At 39.6% G+C, this 25,517-nt stretch overlaps 1 protein-coding gene and 1 long non-coding RNA gene across 14 annotated transcripts in view; one reads left to right on the top strand and one right to left on the bottom strand.

Moving 5' to 3' along the window:
- NR2F2 (nuclear receptor subfamily 2 group F member 2) overlaps positions 1-25,517 on the top strand; it is a 103,134-nt gene that overhangs the window by 55,611 nt on the left and 22,006 nt on the right. For both annotated transcript variants that reach the window (XM_039490470.1, XM_039490471.1), the window contains 4 exons: positions 3,710-3,922; positions 7,527-7,752; positions 11,167-11,233; positions 13,591-13,649. The gene's annotated coding sequence lies outside the window, so the exon portion shown is untranslated. The remainder of the gene's footprint in view (positions 1-3,709; positions 3,923-7,526; positions 7,753-11,166; positions 11,234-13,590; positions 13,650-25,517) is intronic.
- Positions 4,721-25,517, bottom strand: part of LOC120372920 — a 34,766-nt gene continuing 13,969 nt past the window's right edge. For 4 of the 12 annotated variants that reach the window (XR_005585258.1, XR_005585269.1, XR_005585265.1 and 1 more), the window contains 4 exons: positions 15,009-15,091; positions 11,155-11,390; positions 9,350-10,613; positions 4,721-7,572 (listed from right to left, as the gene is read on the bottom strand). This is a non-coding gene — a long non-coding RNA (uncharacterized LOC120372920). Of the gene's footprint in view, positions 7,573-9,349; positions 10,614-11,154; positions 11,391-15,008; positions 15,092-19,107; positions 19,231-21,716; positions 21,927-25,517 lie in introns of all 12 variants that reach the window. The other 8 variants (XR_005585267.1, XR_005585260.1, XR_005585261.1 and 5 more) reach the window with 8 other exon arrangements.

The raw sequence follows: 25,517 nt of genomic DNA, 5'->3' as shown, positions 1-25,517 counted from the left end.
ATATAACTCCCATAACATTCCAGCTTGATGTTTCTTTTGCAATCTTAAACTTTTCTTTCTCTTGAGAGTGGCTTCTTCTATTTCCCATTTTGGGAAATATGTTTCTTCCTACCCTTGTGAAAGTCATTCCTAAGAGTACTGGAAATCTGATCTCTCTATTATGCAATATCTTTATCAGATTCTCCAAGGAGATGCGTGTTTCAAGCAGAACAATCTCAGGGCTAAGAATCCCATGTGATAATGGAAAAATGCTCCGAAGTATGCATTCTGCCAGTGACTTTCCCCAGTGTACAATGCCTGAAGTTCTGACACACTGGATTTTTTTAACCATTTGTCTGGAATGAACTCACCACATAAGATGCTAGATCTGAATTACATTCAAACAAAACTGTGGCATCTCAAGCTGAAAACTTTAGGATATATCAGAATATTTATCTTCAAATAAATTGAATTAAAATCACTATTAGTGTTAACAGTAAACTTACTGGATGGACATTCCTCTTTGGTCTCAAGAAAAGCAACAGAAAGTCTCAATTAAAAAGGGTGGAAAGGAAGCTGCTTTGGGATATTTGAACAATACCAAAAAAATTGATGGCATTTTGGGACCTGATCAGAAGGAGTAAATCAGCATCGTTCCACTGACTTGGCCCAAACATTTTGATGGGAACGTGCACTTCAAATACTCTTTCGGTTTTGATCATTTTATCCCTGCAGCCCCAAAACAACATACACGATATAGGAAAGAGCTTTGTGGCTTTTTGGCTGGGGGGTTGATATTCTGTGTATAGAAATTAAGAAGCCTAAAATGATTTAGTCCTGAACAAAGAAGAGAGTTAATAGAGCAATGTAACATGATAGTGGTGAACGCTGATGGGATACATCGCTTCAAAATATCCTACAAGTTCAGAACAGCTGGAAACCTGAGAAATTATAAGGGCATATATTTAAAAGGGATAGACAAGAATAGTTTAAAAAGCCACATCAGATGCAAACAACCTATGGGATTCACTCCTGTGGGAGATTATTGAAGAGAATAGTAGTTTAGAGGTGTTCAAGGAAGGGTTACATATTTATATCAGTACTATATCACTGTATAGATTGAAAAATTACATGGATATCAAATCCCATCATTTGAAGCATACATGTTCCAGCATTGGGTTAGCACTAAATGTGTTCCTCGGTGCAGCAGAATTGCATAATTCGTCTTACTACATTATGTAGTGTGGAAGGTATATATGCCTTCTCAGGGAGAAAATACTGGGTATTAAGGGGTATTTAATCTAGTGGAGACAATCATAATAAGAACCAATGGCTAGAATTATATCCAGACAAATGCATATTAGAAATAAGGCACGAATTTTTACCAGTGAGGGAACAAACTACGAAGGGAAGTGGTGGATTCTCCATCTTATGAAGTCTTCAAATCAACAGTGGATGTTTTGCTGGAAGGATATGCTCCAGTCATGATGCAATTCTCTGGTCTGTGTTATACATGTCAGACTAGATGAGCTGATAGTCTCTTCAGACCTTAAACGGATGAAGTGGATATTCACCCACGAAAGCTCATGCTCCAATACATCTGTTAGTCTATAAGGTGCCACAGGACTCTTTGTTGCTTCTATTAATCTAGGTGTTACCAGTAAGGAGGCACAAGTATTGGCAACTTCCAGAGTCAGGTTAACAAATTAGAGCAATCAGTGGCCTTTTCAGGGTAGCTCTTCCTACTGTATGTTTTTTAAAATAAAAGGAATTTGAATGTGTAACTCCATTATTATGCTATAATATGAGACATCTTAACCCTTTTTAAAACTGTAGTGTACACACACCACCAAAATAAATATTGGCAAAACAGTCCATGTTATGGAATAATAAAGTACTGCATATAGGCAGGAAGAATTAAATTCCTTAGCTGTCATTATGGTCATAAAATTCTTCCCAAATATAAACTACTTTTTTAAAAAAAAGTAATATATGTATTATTTGTATTACACTAGCACCTAGAGGTCCCATCTCAGAATGGTCATTGTGCTAAGCATTGTACAAAGTCAAACACATCCTTGTACTAAGGAACTTGCCATCTAAATAGATGTAACACACAAAGAGTGGAGTAAAAGTGCTTGGATGAATTAGGAGCACAAGCCGCACTGACTCTTAACTCACTCAGGTACTTTTGAAAATCTCATCCTCAATAGATAAGACAGGCAAAGGGTAGGAGGAGAATCAGAGGCACAGAGAGATGAAGTGATTTACCCTGGGCATACAGCAGGGCAGTGGCAGAGCTGGGAATAGCATCCACGTATCCCAAGTCCCAGTCTTGTGACCTGGGTACTAATCATGCTGTCTCTGAAACGTATCATGATTTGTGAGAATCATCAGCACAATAGAATGACCTGAATATTGCCTGAACCATCAGTTTCTTCTGCAAGTGTCAGGATTCTGAGTGCTCTGGTCTGAGGCCCGGCATGGCATTGGTGTACGTCTGTGCATGAGCACAAATTCCACAATTTCATAGACATGTGGCTGGATGCCCAGTCATCTAGCCTCATGTATAAACACATTGGAGACTTGCACACACATATGCGGTTCTGTGTGGACAACATAGGTGAGCAGATGGACACACACACACACACATACAATGACATCAGGGCTGAAAATCAGGTCCTTTATATGCTTACTTCACTTCCATGCAGGCAGCAAGAAAACTGTGAAACAAATTTGCATTTCATACCTATACCTAACGCCAGGCCTGTGAAAATTTTATGGAACATTAAAAGGAAAAGTGATACCCTGGCACTTGGACCAGCTACATCTTGTGAGAGGTGCAAATCCACTTCACACCTCAACAATTTATTAGCCACAATTCTGCTTTAATCTGGAAGAAATAAGTACCCAAGGAATAGATTCTCCGCTTGATACAGTTCCCATTCCTATAAGTTACACGTGCACATTAAAAGAGGAACTTACCTCCTGGAGTCTCATTTCCTCTGACAAATGTGTTGCTCGGGGCAAAACTGGGCACCTATTCAAATTTAACCTATGTTGGTAAATATTTGATTCAATTTCATGGAGCTCCCCAGAACACTAGTCTAAGTTCCAGGGGCAGATCCTCAGCTGCTGGAAATTGTTCTTTCGCCCCTGCCCCCAGTCACTAGAGCTATGATGGCTTATATCAACTAAGAATTTTTCCCCCTTCTCTTTGGATCTAGGTTTGGCAGACTCTTGCTATTTACTCCATTATGTGGAGGGAAATGTGATTTCCTTGTAGCAGACTCAATAGTCTGTGACTTTCCCCCTCAAAGTCAGGGAGGCCTGCACTTACAAATATAAGGCTGCAAATGACATATGTTTGCAAGTCCAGAAATGACAACAGCCTTTCAGGTGCTATTTTCTGGTTTATAGCAAAAGCATTGTGCATCGCTAATTGGGCCATATGGACTTCCATTTTCCCCAACCATTTTTAACAGTATAAGATATTGTGTCCTATGCCTCTAGCAGCTGATCTGTGCTATCCACACCTCCAATGTGTCTCTTGTAATCTGTTTCACATAGAGGCTTGTATTTGTTTCTGTCCTCCTGGGTTCTGACCTCTGATGGGAGCTGTAAATGGTGGTTGGTGGTAAGAAGGCACCATCACTTCCTCTTTATCAGTTTATTTTATTCCTAGCAGTTCTTCACAGCTCTACATTTTACCAAGTTTTCTCTTTATCAGTATCTCTAACAGGTGGCCGCACTGATGCCTCTCAGCCTACAGTTTGATGCCTTGTAGCTTTCTTCCTGGCTGAGAAATGTCACAGATGGAAATGAGCAGTTTCATCTCTTCCTGCCAGCTGTACAGTGATCATGTGGTGGCAATCGCTTCAGCCTGCCTGGGACTATGGAGTAGAAGTTGCATAGGAGTATTCCCAGATGGAAGCTGGAACTGGTAGGGCTATTCTATCCTTTTTCTAAAAGGTAAAGTGATGTAGGTGACCCTAACATCTCCGCCAAGAGAACCAGCTAGGGTGCCAATTTTGATGATGGGGATAAGTTCTCCCTGGCCGTGGACATGGAATTTTACCTTCATCCCTTAAATTGGTTACTCCAGGACAATATAGAAGTGCATTGGTGGGGTGAAGCTGGAAGATTATATTGCTGATCTTATTCTGTAGGTATTCAGTTTTTATTTATTTTGGTTTTCAATTTATAATGTTCTTTTTAAAAAAGTACATTGTATTGATATTTTTATTCAAATTTCCAATTACACAAACACCAGTCTATATGCTCTCCCGCCAAAGAAAACTGAGAGATCCCCTTTACCAGTCATATTATTTATTTCTATTATGAGGGCACTCAAAGCCCCCAGTCAGGATCAGAGTCCCATTTCATGGACCAGGACTCCATTGTGCTAAGTGCTATACCAACACATTGTAAGAGATGGTCCTTGCCCTGAGGAGTCTGAAATATAGACAAATGGTGCAATGAGAGGCAAAAACAAATGATGAGCTGGGCATATGGTGAGCACACATACTTAGTTGTTGTTACATTCATCTTGAAGGTTCCACTATATATACATATGTAGTGGAACCTTCAAGATGAATATATATATATATATGTGTGTGTGTATATATATATATATATATATATATATATATATATATATATATATATATATGTGTGTGTGTGTGTGTGTATATGTATATATATATATATATATATATATGTCAAGAGACAGGTGCATAGATATATGTTGGGTCTGATTCTTCACTGCCTTTTGCAGTCTACTGCATATATGTATATACAAAGATGGAAATGGAGATGTGTGTTGCAAAAAATATTGTATATACTTGAGTGTGGAAGGGTATATGATGCTAAAAGGAATTGGAGGCATGGGAGTAGAAGAGGCCAGGACAATATAGATAAAGGGAAGAGGTGGGGAGGGAACAAAGCGGAGTGATAATGGGAGGATGACAGCAGGAGGCAGTCAGATAGGACAGATCTGAATAGTTTATCATAAGATAGAGGACTTCACTCCCATTGTCCCTAGGATCTTTCATAGCACTAAATTTACCTAATGTTAAAATGTTTTTTCTTCCCTCTTATACCCAAACTAGGCCTTGCAGGTCTGACAGATATTTCCATTCAACTCTCAGATTTCCCATCCAAGGGCATATACCCATATGTCCCACAGTGTTACCTCTCTCTTTCATCAGATAGATAATTACTTTTTGCGTCACTGTCTAGCTGCACTTGATTAGAGACCTAGAAATAAGAAGATCTGTATCCCATTATCTATCCCCTGGTCCACCTACTCATCTTCGAGCGATTTCAATTGCAATGGACTTTAGTAAAGGAAATGCTATCTTTTCTATGTATATGTTAGACTTAGGTAACTGATATATTGGTTTTTTTTCAATCTTCTCATTTGGGTTCCATGTGAGAGGGCTGGAACACAATTATAGTGAGCTCTAAAGATGAATGGCTTTTAAGTAGGAGTGGAGAAAGTTTCCTCACCCATTTGGGGTCCATCTGCCATGTGTGTCGGACAAGTTTGGAAGCCCTTTTTTCACGTTTGATCAGTATAATTTACCTCTGTTATGAACAGTTGCTAGAAAAGACTCAGTTAACTGACTTTGTTTCAAAGAATTGCATAAATACGTTGAAAGCTGTGCTGAGAATCACCAATGCTCTGTCTTGAGCAACCATTTAAAAGGATCTTTACCCACCACACCTACCTGTTCACATGCAGCTTAGGAGAAAAGATCAGATTTTCAGCATGGCTTGGGCCCACTGGTTGCCTAAAGTGGGGGGGAAATGTGATTCATTGTTGAGGATGCCCTGCCAATAGCTCCCTCCTATTTCTTCCAGAGGGGTATTAATTAAAAGAACTTCAGCTTATCACAACTGCCACTCCACCACACTTTAAAATAATAGGCCCATATTCATCTCTGATTTATCAATGGGATTACACCATGGGTGACTTTGAACCATGATAACTCAAGTAGTAATGGTGAATCAGACTGCAGAACTTTCACTGTTGTATGTTACTCTGGTTTATCTCCATTCTTTTCAGCTTTTTATTTGCTAAGGAAAGGGGCAGTGTTTAATAATATAATTTTGAAAGGTCTCCAGACAGATTTGGTATTGGAAAGGAATATATAGACAGATGGAAAAATGGACCCTGTTTTACTCTGGTCAGAGTATTGTAGTCTAATATGTTTTAATGAAGTATAAAATCACTCTCTGCTGTGCGTGCTTCTGAGATACTAGGTTATTTTCAGTTTGCAGTCTTCCTGGATTCTGGAGATAATTCCCTCAGCTTTCATTGGGCCAACAACAAAGTGATGGCAACAAATATATTGTGCTTTAATCCAGTGCCAGTCCTTCTCTCCTCTTTGCTAGGCGATTGTGTACATGCTAAGATAGCTACACACTGTTCTTAATTTTACAACTTCAGTGCACCCTGGATATTCAAGGCACAACCATAAAAGCAGCATCTGTCCTATAGGGATAGTTGGCCAAACTTCCTTGATGATTTCTATGGTATGGCAGGTGCCACACCTTTAGTTTCATTCAAGGGATCTAGTTATCCTGTGAAGAGTGGGAGATTCATGAAACTCCATGACATTAATGGGGAACCGTGTACTCTAAATCTCTCTGCCAGCAATGGAAGAACTCACCTCAATGTACTACTAATATACATGACTAGAGAAAACCTTGCCATTTAAATAGACTAATTAATTATGTTTAATAGCCCATAGTTTAGTATTTCTGAATTGTTAGGAATTTCAACAGGATTAGAAAGGTGAGGAAATGGGTTAGTATTACATTGCTTAAGATTATATGGCAAATAGGGTTTTCACACCAGATTTGAGACATTTGTACTAAATTTTCAGCGTGAGCTCACATTGTCATTCTATAAAGACCACTCTCCAGATGGGCTAATTTGTCTACCTGTGTTCCATTTTAGGGCTTGATTTTAACTTTTGGATAATTCCTGCGAATGCCAAAGACAGGGTAGGAAATCCATTAAATATCTACAAGAGTGATTGAAATGGAAAATTCCAAAAGAAACCCTATTAGAGGTTTTTTTCCATCAAATCACCATTAGAGACTTCTTATGCTTTTCTTAATTATACATTGATATTAACTGGACTGTTGCATGATTTAAAACTGGCTCTTAATCTCGGCTATTCTGTGCTGCTGTAGTTTTTATGACATCCAACTAACAACTGCTTTATACATTAATCTATCTAGAAAACCACCTTAATATTTTTTGGTCTTTTTTTAGAAGAAAAAAAGACCCCAAGAACGAAATGAAAGCTTTTGGGTTCAACCATTAGCAATTTTCTGCTTAGTATTTGAAAAATTGCTTATTTTAATTGCTTCACAGAAGAAAAAGATATCAAAGCTACTGTTCTCTATTTCCAAACTTTGTAATTATTTCACTCAGTCATCTGAAATGGCTTAAAAGTATTTTCATTGAAATGTAGATTTCTTCCATTTCAAATGTACTTTTATTCTCCAGTGTTTCTTTTCCTTTCTTTTAGTTACTTCTTCTCTGGTCTCCACGACAGCAAACCTGGACTCCAGTCTCTGGAAACAAAAGCATAGAGATCCATGTCTGTGTACACACACGCATGTATACCTCCATTGGTTAAATGCATCATCTCCGTCAGAAGCCCATCTTCTTCATGCTCTAAGGACTGCAATAATAATATCGACCTCTTTTATAGCACTTTTCATCAGTCAATATCAAAACCCTTTGCCAAAGAGGTAAGTATCATTCATCCCCACTTTACAGGTGTGGAAACTGAGGCATAGAGAGATTAAAGTGACTGGTCTAAGGTCAGCCAACGTACAAGTGGCAAAGCCAGGAACAGACCTCAGATCTGCTGAATCCCACTCCAGTGCTCTGTCCACGAGGCAACACTATCTCCCAAGTCACATTTCATTCCTGTACTTCACATCTACAAGTTTTAGTGAGACCATCATGCCAGATGACGAATAAAAACACAGGGCCAGAATCTCAACTGGTGTGAATTGGCATCTGAAGTTAACAAAGCTTTGCCAATTAGCTCCATTATTATTTACTATTTCTATTGCAGTAGTGCCTAAGGACCCCAATCAGGGATCAGGGCCTACCGGCGTAGGCACTGTACCAACAAATAAGACAGTCCCTGCCCCGGAAAACACGCAACCCAAAATTGTCAAAAACAGGAGCCTAAAGTTAGTGTCTCCTAAATCCACATTTAGGTTTCTAAGATTATAATTTCCCTAAACACCTGAATGACTTAAGAGCATTAAGTAACATTCACTTCAATGGGACAGGTGTGTGTGCACAGATTAGCCACAATAGTGGTCTCAGTAGTCACAAGTGCCCACCAGCCTAATCATCCCCAGTGAAGGATCTGCCCCTAAAGTCTTTCCCACTGCAATCTGCACCAGTTAACTGAGCCTACAGATAAACCAAATAGTGGCTCCAAAAGCACAAAAGGACAACAGTAAAAAGAATCCCCATGAAAGTCCCGGACACAAAGGAGAGACATTTTGCTGAGGGTACCATAAGATTTTCTCTGTCTCAATCTACTGTTGCCTTTCTCCTCAGTTGCATACTTACATCTGCCATATGCAAGGACAGATTTCTCACATTGACATTTAAATCTCTAAGACTAGCCCCCAAACACACTTACTTGAACCTGGAAAAATGTGAAACTTGATGTTCACAGGGATCTATGACTCAAGAGTAAATATCTATCTAAAAGAAATGAGCTAACAACTCCACCAGAAGTTATGTGCTTGATGCAGAAATTACTGGGTGTATTTCTGTGTTCCAAGATATGCAAGAGTTCAGACATTATGATCATAATGGGGTCTTCTGGCCTTCAAATTTCTGAAACACATTATCTTTGGTTTCAATGCATGAGGATCATACTCTTCCCCATTTTACTCCGAGTTTCATATTTAGAATGGACTCTATCTCAGAGCCTAACTCATTCTAAAATCTGCTGTGTATTTTACCTGATCTTAATGTCAAAAATATAAGAATCTACCATGGGTGATGGTTCGGCTTAGGTTCATTTGAAAGATTTATGAACATCAGTGAATATTTCAGTGAACCTACACTGAGTTTGGGGTTTGTGATGAAATCTGGAGACAGGTGAGTTCCGTGTGGTTTTAGGCAGTACAAACCCTTAGTGTGTGAAGGAATTTACTAACTAAACCCTGCATTTGTTTTTCACTGAACTTGAACATCAGTCACAAAGCCTTGGGGTCTTGTTGGACTCACCACTGATCCTGGATATCAAGGCAGCAACAGTGGCAAGAAATTATTTCCTTCTCCGATAGTTTGACAGGAAACTATGCTACTTACTCTTAGATGAGGATCTGGCCACAATGATCTGTGTGTCCATCATTTCTAGGCTGGGCCTTAGCAGCTCTCAGTATCCAGAGTTGAAGATGGAAGTTACTAAATTCACTTCTGCAAAATGCAGCAGCTTTCCTTCTGAGCAGGAAAAGACAAAGAAACAATATCATATGACATAAATGGGCTGAGGTCCAGCTACAGCAGAGAGTGTCCTCTAGCAACAGCTGTGTTTCTCTGGGATGATGCACCTGCAGGCGGTTAGACAAAACTCACAGGAGCCAGAGCTAAGGCGTTTTTGGTTTCTGTGTCATCAACTGTGGAACAAAAGTACTGGAAGGGATAGGACTGAATCCAAACAAACCATTCTCCATACTCAGGTTTTACAAAAGCTTTTTAGCAATAACCAAAGACAAGGAATGAGAACAGCAAAAATGAAAGAAAAAGAGAAAGAGACAGAGGCAAAGCTTCCTAAGGAAGAGGCAGAGTTCCTATAGAAATCTCTTTGCAAAATTACTGTGTTTTGTGCTCCAGTGCTACTAGATCCTAGGTCCTAGATATAACTAAATAAATTAACTTCTTGCCCACAACAAAAATTAATGCTCCCTTTCTTACCTTAAATGTCTTCAGAGATAGTTCCAGGACTTGTTGAGAATAGAGAGGAAGAAAGGGAAGCAGAATGTTTGGAAGCTTCTCAACAATGCAAATACCCTCAGGTCATGTTGGCCAGACTTCAGTGAATGCATCAAACCATCCAGAAGTTAGAAAGGCTTTGAGTCTTGATGCATAAATCTAGTTTTGTTGCTATCTCTACGTACATACAACCTTGTCATTATCTGGGAAGCCCTCGTGTATTACCTGCAGACACATAAAGTGAAATCTGAGGATCTCCATTGGAAGATTTAGCTGAGTATCTGAATGAATGCTAGCTAGGGCAAGAGTAACCCTTCATGATACCGAGGATAGGACAAATCATATAGTCAAAGAAAGAATGAATTATATTAGTAGTAGTATTGCCATTTCAAAGAATGCATTTAAATAAGTCAAAACTACTTAATAAAGTTTGTTCAAAGTAGCAATAGTAGTAACACTTACTAGAGGCCTAAATTGTGCAATCTTAACTCACATTGAGTAGAACTGTGCTCCCAAGCAGTTCCATTGATTTCTATAGTACACATTAGTTATGCCATTTCTTGCTTCTTGATTTTGATGGGCCAGCAAAGGTCTGAGACTGATGTGAGTGAGGGTCTCACAATCTAGACTGGAATGACAGCTGCCAAAGAAAAGACTGTAATGCATGTAAGTCATGTCCATATTACATGCCAAGAGCTATTTTTGCATCTTTGTATTATTGCCTTGCAACATCCTAAGATAGTCAAATAAAATGCAAGGAAATGTTTCAATGCACTGTAAAATACGAATAGCATAAAAAAAATTACTCAACCCATCAGAAGGTAGAGGTAGCATAACTAATGTCTATTATAGGATCCCTTACAAGTGAAATGCTAAATCTCAAGGGGCTGAACTGATAAAATAATTTGATGTATAAATGATGCAGCTGTTGCTATGGTAACACTATATGTTTTACTGAATAGAACAAGAAATGGTCAAGTAAAGCTTTGTGGCTGGGTTGGGGATTAAAGATAAACTTTTGCACTGGGGAAAATCCAACTGGAACATGAATCCACTTGCCCTGAAATTTTACCCTTGCTCTAATTGTGTCTAAATTTGGGACTTTCTCCTTGAGAACCCAACTTTTTTTTTGATCCCAGAGTGAAATAATAATAATACTAAATGGTGAATAAATTATGTACTTGTCTTTGCAGTGAATCAAGCCTCAGCCATTGCGATAATTCCAAGCCAGTGAGAACTCGCATCTGAAATCTTCTTTTGGTATAAAAATGAATCAATTCCTGCCACGTGAATATGCCTGTTTTACTTCAGTCCTTGCTTACCTTCTAGTCTTTAATTTTCTCCTTTCAATGGATTACTCATACCTGTCCCTTGGCTGAAGGTGGGGGTTGGGCAACAAGAACTTGCACCTTAGTGCCTGCAAATGGAAAGCAAGAGTATTTGTGATTCAAAAGCTGTTTCTATCACAGCGTTATAAAAGTATCATGCAAAGACCAAATGCAAACGTCAAAGAGAGTCTCATGTCTCTCAGTCAGAAACAGCAAAGAGAAAAAGTGATGGGGAGTCTTTCTGACTGAGTCTGAGAATATAGGTTTGGTCAAGCCAGACCAATTCCAATTCATTTGGATCGGTGCTGGCTTGTGAGACTGTAGGAAAATTATCGGCTGTCTCCTGGTTAGGCCCATCCTTTTCCAGTTCTCAGTACATTCAAGCAACAGAGGTGGATTCTCTTCAATATAACAATACAAACCTTGCCTGGGTTTCTCATTGCCTCTCTGATATATCACAAAGCATTTATGTTGCTGTTGTCTTATCCCCCACCTTCTTCCTCAGTGAAGTAAAGGAACTTTGAATGCCGTTTATTGTCAACCCAGCATCTTCCGTTTGTAGGGATATCTTATCTGGATTTTTGTTGTGTTATCCCTTGAGCCCTTGTGACAATGCCTGATTGTGAACATCTAGACAAGGCTGATATCAGCATTTCAAGGTGTATTTTTGACTGCAAGTCTTTTGTTGTTAAGTGACTCAGGCATAGGCATGGGTGTATACAACATGGACGCACACATCAAAAACGTACACATTTCCATTGTATCTCTACTTTTCTCCCTTTCAATGGAAGGTAGGATGCAAGATTGCTCCTCCTCCCCAACAGCTGGTAATTTCCAGACTGTATTGCATTAAACACATAACATACAAATAAGAGAACTGCACACTAGCAATTTGTGGTGTTTTTCTTTTCCTAAAGGTTCAGCAACAAGAACAAAACAGTGTCTTAAAGAAATTGTCAGTCTCCCTCATCCCCCAAAAGTGCCTTGTGCTGCTCAGGGAATGGACAGCTGGGGATTCTCTTTGCACAGGGGGAATCCTTGAGCATCATATAGCTGGCAGAGCCCTGTGTTCACAATGTATGTCATAGAATCATCGAAATATAGGGCTGGAAGTGACCTGGAGAGGTTATCCCTTCTTGCTGCAGCAGGACCAAGTATACCTAGATCATCCGTGACAGGTGTTTGTCTAGCCTGTTCTTAAATACCTCCAATGATGGGTATTACATAATCTCCCTTGCTAACCCTTTCCAGTACTCAACTATCTTTATAAACATTTTTCCTAATATCTAACCTAAATCTCCCATGCTGCAGATGAAGCCAATTACTCCTTGTCCTACAGGTGCCATGTATGTTGGTGTCATGTACATGGTAGGGACTGAGGGAGCATATCCAGAGCTCATTCTGCTTCAGTAATCCTGCCCAGCACAGTGACCCCTATTCACAGATTCACAGATTCTAGGACTGGAATGGACCTCGAGAGGTCATTGAGTCCAGTCCCCTGCCCTAGAAAGATGTTGTTTCTGGTGTACTTTAGAGCAGTGTTTCCAAAACTTGGGACGCCACTTGTGTAGGGAAAGCCCCTGGCAGGCTGGGCCGGTTTCTTTACCTGCTGGGTCCACAGGCCTGGCTGATCGTGGCTCCCACTGGCCGCGGTTTGCCACTCCAGGCCAATGGGAGCTGCGGAAAGCGGTGGCCAGTACGTCCCTTGGCCCACACTGCTTCCAGCAGTTCCTATTGTCCTGGAGCAGTGAACCGCGGCCAGTGGGAGCCGCGATTGTCCAAACCTGCAGACGCGGCAGGTAAACAAACTGGCCCGACCCGACAGGGGCTTTCCCTACACAAGCGGAGTCCCAAGTTTGGGAAACACTGTTTTAGAGTATCTCTGAGGCTGCTCTACATTACTGCACAGTCTAAACTGACCTTGAGATGCTCTGAGCGAAGGTAAAAATGACTTAGATCCATCTTCTCCTTGCACCCATCACTCAAATTATGCCCCAAGCACAGCTTCATCAGACATAAGCAGAAGAATAATAGATAAAATTTTGAGACCATCTTACATAGTCTTGCCTCTCCTCCCTATAAAATGTTGAGCTTGTTTGGGAACTGGAGCACTGTTTGCAATTATTTTTCAGGCATGAGGCCGTGTGTTGTAATGCAACAGCACATTGCTCATCTCATCCTGGAAAATGGGGATGGCACACAGTGCAAGGTCCCTTTGACGCTGTTAGAACACCTAGATACTTATAATTCACTAGCTAGCTGCACTCTTAACGTTTGCATGCTTTACAGATATGCCTCCTCGAGGAGATGTGCGAGAACAGAATGGTGCCGAGAAAGGAACGCCAAAGGTAATGTAATGGATGTTGCTGGTGTTTTTTAATTCTCGGAAAATCATGCTGGCTTTTAAGCATTCTAAAGCAGCCACTGCAACATTGCTGCAGCCAGCTTCAGTGTTGCTTTAAGGCAGCTGCTACAAATAAGCATTCACAATTGCAGATGTTTCCTCTTTTTTTTAACTCCTTGCGTACCACTGGCTGGAAGTGTTTGTTTATTTATCTTAATGAAGTGTCTGTTCAGGGGACTGGATGGCCAAGGGCTTTGTAACACAATATATTGCTGTTTCATCTCTAGCTCAGGAGTTCAAATCCAGCACAGCTGGTAAGGGTCCAAAAGCCATTACTATCCAGAGGCTGTTTGGTGACCAGTGTGAAATGAGTTAGGCCATCTCTGTCTGTTTACTGATAGACAAGTGCCAACTTCACCATAAAAAGTACACAGTTGGTACTAATGATCACCCATTTTTGACTTTCTTAGGAGAGAGGTTAAGGACATGGGTGAGCCATGAAGACATCCACAGTGATGAGTCTCATTAGGTCAAGATTTGAGGCACATGGACAAAGAATCTTGCACACCTGCAAACCATGCTGCTCCTTTTTCCTTAATAGGGAATTTAAAATCAGAAGTTTTCCAACCTGGCTGGCTGATATTAGGCTCCTAAATCTATATTTAGACACCTAGATGTAAATGGCTTGGTTTTCATATGTGCAGAGCACCCATAAATGTCAGTGAAGTCAGTGGGAGCTGAAGAGATGCAGCGTCTGTGAACTTTTATTTGGGTGCTTTAAAAGGCAACTTTAGCTCTTACGGTATCAAGTATTTCCAGCCATGCTGGAAATTAAATATACGTACTGATACAGTATATCATTCAGCGCCCATAGAGTTAACATGTTGGGAATTAGCTGAAAGGCATCTCTTCAGGTGCTGATCAGGAAAACACTGCACGGGCTATTAAAATAGCTGCTTTTGGTAGGGTTGCAGGTCAGGGGTAGCTTACTCCCATATCCTCCCTTGTAGCCTGACCTGTGCACCACTCTTTTTAAGGTCAGGCCCTTAACATCAGGAACCTGTTAGAAAGAAAGATGGATAGTTTTTAAAGCTGTTGCCATTCTTAGGGTTAAGTTTGGAGGGGTGGGATAAGGCCCAATAAACCTTTATCGATTGAAAAAATAATCCAGACCTAAATCTGAATCACAAACTCATTCAAACCTGTGAATGGCCAAAAAGTCAACAAGCCTGATCTTGCCCACAATGCAATAGTCACCATGATTAGTTTCGAACCATGCTTTGCAGCCCTAATGGTAACATTCTCATCTGTTAGTTACTGTTACATCTGTAATATCATGATAAATGGGGTTAAATTGGTATACCTGTGTTAATTAAACAAAAGATGGCAGAGACAGCTTTCATTTCCGAAATTCTTTTGTGTGGATTATTTCCCAGGGCTTCACAGCTGGGGAAAAAATAACAAATCCAGACACATGAGGCATAATTTTTCAGCCCAGTTGATAAAGCTATTTTACTCATACAATGATCCATGATCTTTTTGGTATCATGGAATATTTAATTATTTTGCTGCTACATGGCAGTCTCCTTTACTCTTCTTTTCTCTGCATGTGCATGCGTGTGTGCACGTTTGTAACAATGTTTTCCTGTTAATCATAAGGAAACATGCACATGCATAAGTGCCAGGACTGGGGGGAAAAAATGATACAAGTTCATGCATTGTAATTTTCAAACTTTGTCTGCAGATTAGTATGTGTAAACATAATTCTTCCCCTCTTCATCTTGGATAATTGGTCACAAATGCGACTTGACACTTTTCAAAGCAGACACTTTACATACTTCTGAAACATTGCTGAACTTTTTGGCAGGAATTCATTTGCTTTCTAACTCAGCCACTCATTCATGGCCCAATCCTGCCGTTCTTATTCCACCAATTGCAGTGCAGTGTTCTGACAGAGTAAAAGAAGCAAAAGCAGGACCAGATCCTTAACTGGCACAAACAAACACAGCTCCATTGGAGCTACATCAATTTACACCAGCCAAGGTTCTGGCCCTTGCCAACACTCGTTGAATGAGGTGACATCACATTGTCAGAAAACACAACAAATGTTAATGCATCTATAGCTATCACACAGCAATACCAGCATCCTGGAGGGAGCTAGTCACAGGTAGCCCTGTGTTTCAATTCTCATTCTCCCAGCCTGTCTTTCAAACCGTGCCCATGTACAACTCAGCCTGTGGCAGAGGAGAAGCCCGTTAATCTATATAAAGTGGAATATATAAAGTTTAAATTATTCCACATAATTTTATGCTGTTAATTAGTCCATTGTTTGTGCTGACATTCTGTGACTGCTGTGTGTTTACTTAACATGCACAGTTACTGTAAGAACTGAGCAGACTGCACAACCCACTAAGAAGTGCTTGCCAGATCCCAGGGAGGGTTTCTGTGTGTAATTCCAGTGTTATTTTTAGGTAGGAGCATGTTCCCCTAAGATTGTCACTGAGAACATTTTATTTTATCCGAGGACTTATTTCAGTTTTATTCCAGCAGTCTCTGACCACAGTAGTCTTCCATGCACATGCACATCCATTAACATTCAGTGTAAAATATGGGCCACTCACTTTCCATTTACTGGTATTTGTTTATTTTTCACTGTATTGAGCACACGCCCATTGCACTTTTCAGTTTTGAAGCTGGATTCATTATGGTGCAACACCACTACATTGCTTTCTTCATCCAGAAAATGGATAGAAAAGGAACAGATTGAGTTTAGTTTGAGAAACAGGTGGAGGTTCGGGTGGAGCCTTATTTTATCTGAAATGTCTTGCTCATCTCTAATATTAAACCTATTTGTTAGATGTAGCCTGCACAGCGCACTAATTTTTGCAGGAACTATTTGGTTCATACTGTACCTTACAAGACCCAACTTATATGCAGTCAATAGACCAACTTCTGCCTCAGTCTCACTGGGTTCACACTAAAGGCAGATGAGGGGAGGAGAAAAAGGTAGTTTGAGGCACATTTCTGCCACCCCTAGTCTTTTGTGTCAGCTGGGAGGTAAATCATCACCTGGCACAAGTTATAGCAGTAGCTGGAATGACAGTTCCTTTGGCCTTGTATGTCCTGGCCCCACACCCGCCAGTCCCTGTCACAGTCCCTTCTCATCACCAGCCCAAACCTGAACACTCCCATTCTACAGTAGGGGAACAGGTGGTGTAATGACTGCTAAACCAGCTTCATAATGCAGAGGGATTCTCCTACATCAAGGGAACCCCTAACTGCCTATTGGCGCAGCTTGTCTCTGGGCTTGTGCTGGAGCAGCGTAAAGGAGAACTTAGGGTAGGCCAGGGATCTGTCCCCTTGACTTCATGGGCAGAATTCAGCCCACATTTTTATTACATGGGAGCTCACTAGTACGCTGTTAATTAAGGATTTAGTTCTAGGTCTTATAGAGTCCTACATGAAGTAACACATGAAGCCCCATGTACAACTAGGTTTATGGTGCTACAACTGTTGCCTGGGCCAGGGATTTCCCTACACACACACAAACACCCGAACTCCCCCATCAGTCAACAGTTGCAGTGTTGCCAATTTAGTCATTTTCCAACTCTCCCCCATTCCCCAAATTCAAACTGCCCCTGTAATTTCAATTCCCTGGGCTGCGTGTGAGGCCTCTGTATAAGCAGGGCTCTAATTGGCAAGAGAGGCATTGTATATCAAGTTAGCCTTCAAACCCGGATCTTTGACTTAGAAGCATTCGAATTAGTTTGCCTTGTTTCAAGATAGAAAAGAGCCAGAGGAGCCAGAAGTACTGGTAGGGTGACCAGACAGCAACTGTGAAAAATCAGGACAGGGGGTGGAAGGTAATAAGAGCCTATATAAGAAAAAGACCCAAAAATCAGGACTGTCCCTATAAAATCGGGACATCTGGTCACCCTAAGTACTGGCTGTGGTCTTCTAGCACTGTCACTGACAGAAATGTTGGTAATTACTCCCAAGGAGTAATCGTTGGTGTTAAAAGAAAAAGAAAAGAAAATTAAGTGTGGTAAAGGACTGCTTCACACAACGGCTACTCTTAATCAACATATTTTCTGTGTCAGTGTGCATGCTTGCTAGATATGAGTGGCTCAGTAATGTCACAAGTGACGAAGGAGAACCCACAGCACGTCGCTGATTCTAGTGCCAAGTACAAGCAGGCCCTGAGTCAAAGCCCAAAAAGGCCTGACATAGCACTACATCACCCTAAAGGGAGATTTCCAAACTCATGGTCATTAGGCACCAAACTCTCACTGACTTTCATCGGGATTTGGATGCCTAACTGCTCTTTGTACTTTTAAAAATGTCCCCCTTAAGCTTTGTTTTAGGGACTTGTAGCAAGAGTACAAATAACTCTGATCCTGATACAGTATAAAGATTTTTTTTTCTAGTCATATGCATTAACAAAATTTTCCCCTAAATTCTTGCCTAGGCTAAAGATCTGACTTAAACCCACAAAAGAGCATTCAGAGTTAAGGATGATCCTCCTCCTTGAACTCACAACATTGTGCCTAGAATAGGGCAGCCAGCAGGCATGCATAAGGTTACCCACTGATGTAAGCCATCTGTTGCAATGCCTCATGAATGCTGTTATTGAAAGTGAGTAAATTGTTGCTTTAATGGGCAAAAATTTGCTTGGTGTACTCATAGTGTTATGGCCAAATTCCAGTGTTGGTAATTACATTCTGCCTAACTGCAGAATATGTGTGTGGTGGGGAGGCGGGAGGTTCCTTCCTTTTTTACTGTTCTAAATTATAGTCTAATGTTGCTATCCACTGTAAAACAGTTGTTGAGTTTTCCTGTATTTGTGAATCAAATGATCTGTGTATATGCAAAACTGTTTTTTTGAATCCAGCTGGGTAATCCTATTGTATTATTTAAAAGTAATCTGATTATTACAAGATGTCTATATTAAAAAGAACAAGTGAAATTTATCTGTAGTGCACTTCCATTGTCATCTGTGGCATTACACCAGAGATAACATGGGCCATCCATTGTAATAACCATCATGAGTTAGTTTTCTAAAATCACTGGCTAACTTGTATCTTGAATGATTGGAATCAAAAACTAGTAGGTCGCTCCTATTTGAAAATAGTTTTGTGTCACAAGTAGGCCTTTTTGTTTAACTGTTATGCAAGAAATAAGACAATACTTAATTATGACAAATCAAACATCTGAATCTCTGAATGTAGCATATATTAATTTACAGTACTAAGCTGGATTGAAAAATGGGTTTATCTGGAAATTCACTTATTCCTAAAAGCATGTATCCAGATCATTTTTATGCTGGATCTCTTGTCCCCTATGGGCTACATTACATAACTGGATGCCAATGAAATGTCCGCAAATGATAAAAACTAAACAAAACACCATTTTCTTTTTGGTTCCTGGAGAGTTGGGAGAGGGGACAGCAAGAGAGAAGGTACCTGCAGAGGGCAGGGATTCTGTCTGCTAAAATTCATCATCAAATCTGTCCAGCCTCTGGGACTCCATTTGTGTGCCTCGGTCCACTCAAGCTGACCTCATTGCACAAGCAGAAGTCTCTTGATCTTAACAGAGAAACCAAAAAGGAAAGTAAATGCCAAGTGTCCAGCTCAGAGGATGTGACGTGAACTTTGGAAAGATGAAAGATATGAGGAACTTTTAATATTCCAAAATGATAGGTTGTTGCAGTCAGTGGATTAGGGATGAGACAACTGGGGAATCCAGATTGGTGCACCTTTGGGTCAATTCACTTCTCATGTCTTCAACATTTTGTTTTATTTAGGAGGAAACAGTTCTGAGCTGAGATCTACAAAAAAAAACTGACACTAAATCACTACACAGGCTAACATAACAATTTAATCTAGACTGTGTTTCCCCTAGCTTTATACCTACGGTCTGATTTCTTCTTCTTCTTCTGTTTCTGACATCTATTTTTATTTTACTGGGCTAACCTTAACTTGGAAGCTCAAGGAGCTGAGTGATTTTATTCTGGGCACAGCTGGACAATATACGAGCTCATTTATGACCAACAATAATGGGCCCAGTCTTGAAGTCACTAGGACGTCAGTGGGAACATTAGCAGGACAAATATTTGTATTATATGTGCTAAAGGATCGGTAATTAAATCTCTTGTTTTGGGGCATTAGGTGGCCATAGCGGATGTCACAAAGTGTTTTCCCCCCATGTCCAGCACTGGCCTTGTGCATTATAAAGATATTCTCCTTCCTGTGGTGTATCAGGCCCAGGACACTGTTGGAGCCAGAACACTGAAATTAATGGACTTATAGTTCAATTTGATGTATCAGATCAGTATTTAGCTATTTCCAGTTCTGCATTTAGGGATTTATTCTTTCCTTACTGCTACTGGGAGTGGCAGGAATTATAAAATTTAGACCAGGCCTTATTAAAATCATGGGCACCAAGCTCTTATCCCTAAAAAACAGTTTTACACAACCAGTCTCAGAGCCCTGAGTCTCCTAATAAAATATTTGGCTAGGTAAGAGAGAAAATTTAATATTCAGAACCTTGGCCTGTCTTGATCCATCCCCCATTGGCGGTGTGGGGTATTTCTGTGATTAAACAAAGTCAGCAGCAATAGTTTAAAATACTATTGGAGTGTCTGGAAAGGGACACAGGGCCAGATGTTTAAAGGTATTTAGGCACCTAAATATGAGGTTAAGCACCTAATGGGGTTTTCAAAAACACTTGGGTGCCTATCTCCATCTTTAGGCACCTAACTACCTTTAAAATCTAGCCCGTAGACTATTGGAGGGTGCAACATGATGTAGGTCACACAGTCAAAGTATCCCAAGCTGCTGCCCAGGATGCTTCAAAGGAATGCTGTTTCGGGTCTGCTCTGATTTCTAATTAGATAATGAATGATCTAAAGCCAACCTGGAATTTGTGTTAGCACTTTGCGTGTATGAATGGCAAAGGAACACTGATTTCATATTGCTTTAAATGATCCAGCAAAAGAATGCTTAAACATCATGTGCTTGATGCCCAGCTATGCCAGAGCACCTGGAAATATCAAATTAATTCCAGATGTTCTGCCACTGACAAACTTCTTTCTTTTACAGCCACACAACACGTACACACATACCATGTGACTTCCAGTTCCACAAATAAGACTGAGCCGTTTCTGCTCCTGGTGGGTTGATAACTCTGAATTGCAAGTGCTGGAAAGAATTTTAATCTACATAGTTTTAAAAGAGAGGGGGCTTTTAAATATGCTGCAAACAATTTGTGATGGTCATCTCTAAAATGCCGTTCCATTATCCTTTTCCATTTGGAATGAATGAGGCTAATTAATTTCAGGCCATACTTGATGAGGTCAGCACCATGCGAAGGGTGCGTGCTAGACATTGCTAATCTCTTTCAGCTGAGAGTGATGAATTAAAGATGAAGCATGCCTTTGCAGGCCTAATTTAGAATGTATATCAAAAACCTACAGCAAATAATACTATACCCTACAACAAAGGAAAACTTGTTCTCTCAGGCTCCCATGTAGTGTTGATTTTAAAGCCATTTTCATTTCACTTTGGAATTCCAGCTGTGGATGGGTGAAACAGTTCAGAGAAATCAAGCTTTCTCAGCCTGCATGGACAAAGTGATGGTGGGGGGAAGAACTAGTCAGTGTTTGATCCTGTATGTATTGTGATTCTAACTGTATGCACTACATTTAGTAAAGCCGTCAGAGTCCTGCATTCCCCAAATGAATAGTACCTGTGACATATTACCCCTGTGCACCAAAGGAGTTTTCCTAATATATTTTAAAGTCTAAAGGGAAAGCAATACATTTGTTAATGATGGTTCTTATCCATTTTTACTGGGTTTTCTATGTTTCCCCTGTTCTATAGGCATGGCGTTTAATGTCTGTTGGGACAAAAATAATAATGCACAAGCTTCCAGGCCAACAAAGAACTAGCTCTCTCCACTCTTACTCCCATTGAGTAGCACCTTCCTCCTTGAATAGTCTCATTTGCTTACATAAGTAAGGGTAGCAGAATTTGGCCCAAAAGGTTGCTATGAAAGTCACTGTTAAACTAACCAGGCCTGATCCTCAGACACTGTAAATGGGTGCAGATCCATTTAATGCAGCGTAGTTATGCCGATTTACGACTGACTCAGTTCTCATCGACGGCCAAGTCTTTCCATGCTTCGGCAAAACTCAGACTCAAATCAACAGGAGTTTTGCCTGAGTAAGAGACTGCAGGATTTGGCCCCATATGCCGCAAGAAATTAGACATAATCGTCATTGCTGTAAAACAGATAATATGAAATGTAAATCTGTTCTCTGGAGAGAGAGAGGTTGAAAACAATAGACCTCCAGCTACCCCAGCACTGTGTTACTTAGTACCTAGCGATTAGCTGAAATTCTTGACAGGTTATTGTAATGAATCAAAGTTCCCAACTGGTGGCCATAACCGGCTGCTGTCTTTGTATCCCAGTAGTCCTCATTAGAACAAAGCTGCTTCGAATTAAATCCAATCTACATGCCGAATCAATCTTTCAACCCTTTGATTGCTTCTGAAAATATTTATATTTCTTAATAATGCACATTTTGTCCCACCGCCTTTGATTAAACCCAGACAAGGTCTAGAAAAGCCTAGAGTGTATATGGAAGGGGTTATTTGGGACAGGAAAGGAAAGATAAAGAACACAGGTTTTTCCCATTGTGGAACCATTAGAGTGTATAAATCTAGCAAATTTAGTTGTATAAGCATCAGAGTGGGTTGGTAATAAATACAGATTGGCGTATTATAGTAACCAAATGGAGTTTATGGATTATGCTCAGTAGTTCATAATTCTCCAATGCTGCACTCTAGCTAGCTTCTCACTGCTCTGAACTTTAATAATATTCTCTTTGCATGTTTCCTGCTGAAAAGTTAAAGATTGCAATGATACTCTACATAATACCAACATATTTAAAGGATCTTCCCCTCCAACTAATTTCAAGGAATCATTTTAAAGGGTTTAATTAGAAGAAACAGATGCTGTAAATCAGCTACTAACTCCATTAAAAGTCACCAATTTACACCACTTGCGGATCTGGCCTTAAGTTCATGAAAATCAGAATCTGAACATAAACAAGTAAACCACTATTACTACTTATCCAATTAATTTTGTAGGTGGTCAGCGAGGGGCTCTGGGGTGAGAAACACAAAGGCTTTCCAGCTGCAGCCCATGGTAAACAGCATGTAATATGTTTAGTAAAAGGTGATGTAAACTACAAGTAAGATAAAATGGCAGGGGAAAGAGGGATATATGCCTTGGCTGAGAAGTTATTGGATGATTATTAAAATTTGCATAGCCAGGTCCTGATTCTGCATAATGGGAATTATGCCCTTGCTTGGAAACATAGATCAAATGAGGGGAAATTCCTTGGCATTCCACCCTAAACATAAGTGACTCTTCTTATCTATAATAATAATGAAAAGGTGCCAGGGGGAGTTGACTTTTTAGAAACATGTTAGAATAAATCAGCTGGGCAAAATTATTACTATCCCTGGGTAAAGGGAAGACATTTTTCAGAACTCAATCAAAAATATCTCATATAATTATAATAACCAAGATGGTAAAAGCAGATCTAGTAGATTTGGTCCCTTTGCTGGTAAATTTTCATTATAGTTAAGCAAGTCTTCAGTAAAGGATGGAAGGAAAAATTCTTACTCAAAATGCTTTTCAGTCATTCAAGACACATTTCATTGTATTACGCTGCCATTTCCTAAATACGTTATTTATTATCATTAATTATCTTATTAATTCTTCTTATTATTATTTATTATATTCTGAGTCTTGACCACTATTCTGCATTAAAATGTGGTTAGGATATATGGTCTTCCAAAGTAGGGGAACTTATGTATTATCACCAGGAAAAAAAAATCCTTGCGTCAGAGATATAGGACCTGATCCAAAGAACTACTGAACTTAATAGAAAGACTCCCATTAACTTTAGTAGATTTTGGATCAGGCCCTTAGTAAAGATGTTATATGGTGAAGATATTTTATGAATACCTTCTTCTGTTATTTGACTAGCCCAATTTTACACTGCACTTGGAGTTCATTATTGAAAAGAAGCCTTTTGTGTGAGAACTTTAAAATATATCCTTTAGTGACGAGACACACAAAACACAGAGAGTATTGTCTTACGGGGTGCTTTTATTAAAGAGTTCCAGCCTAAAGGTGTATGCCTATTTTTAAAAGAAATTTTCTGATTGTAGATAACTGCTCAATTTGATTTAGTGTCGAATGATAGTGATGGGGTTGATAACTGAGCATTCATCGGTAATTCATCTTGTGCTAGTAGAAATTTACAGCAAAGCAGTGCTTTCCCAACACTGACAAGTCCTATTAATCTTCTTCAGACACATTTCAATAGGTGTCTCCATCTGTGCCCAACATCTAAACACTCTGGCATCACTAGGGACTTTGAGACACCTTCATTTCAGGTTACACTAGTGAAAATGTGATACTAGATTGCACTCTATTTTTTAACCTAATTCTCTCTTTTCATTCAATTAGCCTTTCTTGCCTGCATTTTTCAACTTATGTGTAATATCCTTTTTCCCAGAAAGAGTTTAAATGGAGATTTTATTTCTTATAGAAACAAAATATACTATGTTGAGGGCAACCAAAAACTTTAACTTTTAAAACAGCATAATACAGTTCACAGTTACTGTGGAACTAGAGATACTGGCTGCAAATGTGGCTTCTGAATAGCATGCCCACAAGGCAAAATATATCTGTCATAATGCAACTCTTACAGGCATTATTAGGCCTGGAGAGAGGAAGGAGTGAAATTGAGTTTATTCTTTTTCCAGGTTACCAATTTTTTAAACAGTTCATTGCACAGCACTTTGGTTTTGAAATCCAATACAATCCCAAAAGCATCCACATGTGCTCAGCTATGTACAGATCACAACCATCTAACACACCTCTCTCATGAACAAACATTGCACAGTCAAATTAGAGCAATAACATTTATGGGTGGATTATGCTTGTTACTAAAAGAAAAGTAATTTGCAAACCACATGGACAAAGTATATGCAAAATGTATGTGAATTTCCCCTCAGAACCGAATGTCGTTAGCTTCACTTTCAAACCTGCAATGAGTTTGTTAGCAAAGGTAACATAGCTTTTAAGATTATTCATTTCAAAAAACCCAGTCACTTACTCCACATGGACATTTCAGTTATGTTTTAAAAGAAAAGCTGGAGATACATCAAAATTAGGAAAGTATCATATTGATCTCTGAGTAGCTGCTTCAGTTTCCACAAAAATCGTGTAGTGAACTTTCTCCTTAAAAGATCCAAACAATAAGTAAAATGAATAAATGTGTAGCAGCATTCTAGAACTAGGACAGAGTCTCAGACTTTGTTTCTCGCTTCTATGAAGTTCTCTAACACCATCCTGTGAGTCGTGTTATAGATCTAAATGACCTTATTGTAGGTGGCAAGTTTAAATGTGCCATATTAATAACTTGTTATCCAAGACAAATTAAGTCCTTATGTGTCAAAAGCACTCTGCTCTGGATTACCTACAAGACAAGTATTTATTGAATAAACGTTGGATCCAATTTCATTTTAATGTGAGTGACTGTATGCTTCAGCCTTTTAGAATGAGATAAAAACACTCAAACCTATAACTCTGTTGCAACATTACACCTAACTTGTCTATTTCTATTATTGTCTCTTTAAAGTGGGATATGGATAGGGTTTTTTGTTTTGTTTTGTTTTAAAGGTTTTATTATTATTATCATTCTGAAGAGCAAGGGGAGAGATAGAAAAAAGGCTGGCATTCAGCCTAAAGAGAAATCATTGAAACAAATTAATCCTATGCCGTTTAAATT

The sequence above is a fragment of the Mauremys reevesii genome, linkage group 10, assembly GCF_016161935.1.
Source record: "Mauremys reevesii isolate NIE-2019 linkage group 10, ASM1616193v1, whole genome shotgun sequence".
Taxonomy (NCBI): Eukaryota; Metazoa; Chordata; order Testudines; family Geoemydidae; genus Mauremys; species Mauremys reevesii.
Note: the sequence above shows the minus strand (reverse complement) of the source record. Positions and strands in the feature narration are given on the sequence as shown.